A 3,045-nucleotide genomic window follows, 5' to 3' on the forward strand; every position below is an offset into this window, starting at 1 on the left:
CCAAAAAAAAAAAAAAGTAATGATGTCCCTACAGTGATATGAGAAGCAGCATTTCTCTGCATCACGAATAGCAAATACTATTTGAATTCTTAATTGCAGGCATAAAATTTTCCTCATTCTCTCTTACTTAGATGATTTCAAACTCCCAGGCTGATCCCAGCTCCTCTCTACTACCTCTTTCCTAGCCCTGTTTCTGCCAATGTCCATCCCAGCAAATTGTTTCATAATATTTTGCTAAGTACCTCCAGTGATGGAAATTTTATAGCCTTCCTAACCCAGACCTTGACTGTCCCTACCATGAGAAAGTTGTTTTCCTGGATCTGACCTGAGTCCTCCTCGTTATTATTTAAATCCACTATTTATCTTAAGCATAGGAGATAAAGAGAATAGACAAATTCTACCATTTTAGAAACTCCTTTTTACCATCTGAATGCATTTTTCTTTTGGTCTTCTCTTTCTAGATCATACCACTACAGATAGGACAATCATTCTGTATGTTCCGTGTTTTCTAATGCTCTGACCACTCTTAGTCACATTAACTAATTATAACAAACCTGGGGCCAGAAAAATAAGACTTTTCCAGAATTTTGATTTTTAAAATATTCTTAAGCGATAGATAACAATGGTGAATTATAACGATTGATAGATAAATAGGTACTGTTTGATAAAGGGGTGATGTAGCCAACCATCAAAACCCTCTTGTTCCAAATTTCTCATGTGAAGATAAATTAGAACACAGCAAAATGCATCTGGCCTGATCACCAAGAGGCTGGCATGAACATAGCCCATAATATCCTAGTTTACCAGAGTAAAAATTGTGAAACGGAGCTAATCCTCAAAATGCTTCACCTATCTCACAGTAACAACTAGGAAATAAGGAAGGAATACATTGGTTGTTTGTATTTCCTCCTTCTGTAGTTGCCACTGGCAACAAGAAACTAAGATGTAAAATGTATACTAAAATATTTATTGATTTTAATCAGGAAAGGATATATTGTTTGGAAAATAAACAAGTCTATTGGGAACAAAGATGTAATGAAAATTATAAGCTTTTAAAAATGTTTTTAATTTGCACATCTGCAGTCGTCTGTCATAGTGATTGGACTAAAAGAAGAGCAAATAACAGGCAGCTGACACTTAAATCTTTACATATCTCCTATTTTCCTGTTCAGCATCTGCTGTATGATTTCTTTGACTTCAAAGTATCTGGGAAGAAAGACCAAGGACATGTGTTTTTGAATGACGACTACAGACTCTATTCCTTTGCCACTGCACAATAAAAGGGCACTATGAAACTGTCTTTTTAACATAAAGAAGAAACTACTTCTGCACTAGGAAAGAGGATGGAAAACAACGACAGCAAAATATAACATGACCATTTTTTCAAAAGGTTTAACATGACAGTGCAGACAACACTTCACAGTGAGATAACATCCTCAGATACCAGGTTCGGCTAGGTCAGAGAAGCTGTTGTCTGTCCTCTGATGCAAGTGATTTTCAATGTCAAGAGTTCTGATTACAAGAATGCTTCCTTAAACCCAAAAGGTCTGAATCTTTTCTTGCACTAATGCAAATCAGGAGAAAAAGACAATAGGATAGAACTAGTATTATAGGAAAGAGAGAATCATAGAATCATGGAATGCTTAAGGTTGGATAAAACACAAGAGCTTGAATATTGCTTTATTTATCATCCCTTTCATTAAAGGAATTAGAGATAAATAGCTCAGTTTGTAGAGAAATTAAGATATTCCATGCATATCAAAAAATCCTCTGGTTACATTTTTATATGTTTAATTTACCTTTGAACCTCGATTTGAACCCTTGGTGCATATTAGCGAGTTTGTCCCATGTCTTTAGAAAAATCAATATATCCTATACAGAATCAAAAGTTATAACCAAAAATCAAAATAGTTCAAAAATAGTTCAAAACCACTGGAACTGCACAGCCTTATTTAAAGGCTTCCTCCCCTCTGCTGGGGGAAGTTCTGCAATTTCCAAAGTACTTTAGAAGCTTCAGTCCCTTCATTTAAAAAGATTGAAGCCACGTTGCAAAGCAGCAGACCCCAACTGGGGACCTAAGTCTCCCTGCTGGTATCTTGGATGGCTTTAGGCAAGATTATTTTGCCAGAGAAAGATGTAACCCCGAGCAGCACGGATTTCAGCTCATCAGTGCCATCTGACCCCAAAGCCAGCCATAAACCCACAAACTCAGCAATTCAAACTTTAAAAAGTGAGCATATTCAATGAGACTCAAACTAGGACCTCAGAGACCTGGATTCAGCTCCCAAGAGGGGTGTATTCCAAAAGCAGATATTCCCTTTCAACAGAAAGTCTCATGGACATGATGCTAAGCCCTAAACAGCACCGTGTGGTCAGAGTAGCAGTTTTCACCAGGGAAAACTGAATACGCTCTTCAGGGAAAGGAATGGGAATGTATTTGCTTCCTTCATTGTGGAAAGCAGAAAACTCTCATTGTCAAACCAGGAAGCCAACAGGCCAGTGGACTGTCTCACTCTGCAAGGACAAGAGTTTCCCTCTGGTCCGCATTCGTCACCATGAAGCACTTACTGCTTCCCTGGGAATTACAAAAAGAGTCTCCAAAGTCATTGCTGTTTCTTGAAACATAGCTGGAGGGTAATGAAGCCATGCTAGGTGACTGCAGATGAATTCATCACTTTCCCCAACCCCTTTCCATTTCTTAGACTGTTGGCTACCTTGGAAATAGGGGGAAATGCTCAGTTTTCCCTGTTGAATATTCTCCACCCTGAGTAAAAAAATTAAAATATGACACAGCTTGGCAGACAGCACAAGAATAAAGCTTGATCTCCGCTTCAATTCATTACTCTGGATCCTAGTTTAATGAAAATAAATCGTGGGGCTTGGAGCTAAGCTCCTGTCTTTTTGACTATGTCTTTGCCCCATTTTTCTTATTAACTAGCGCAGGTAGCTCTGGATGCTCTCAGTCTGTATTTTCCTCATTCACAGGAACCTAATTCTGCCAGCACGCACACACACATGCACACACACATTAATACCACCCTTACT

This window comes from Tinamus guttatus, unplaced genomic scaffold, assembly GCF_059628265.1.
Source record: "Tinamus guttatus ecotype Peru unplaced genomic scaffold, ASM5962826v1 Tinamus_guttatus_pri_ptg000058l, whole genome shotgun sequence".
Lineage (NCBI taxonomy): Eukaryota > Metazoa > Chordata > Aves > Tinamiformes > Tinamidae > Tinamus > Tinamus guttatus.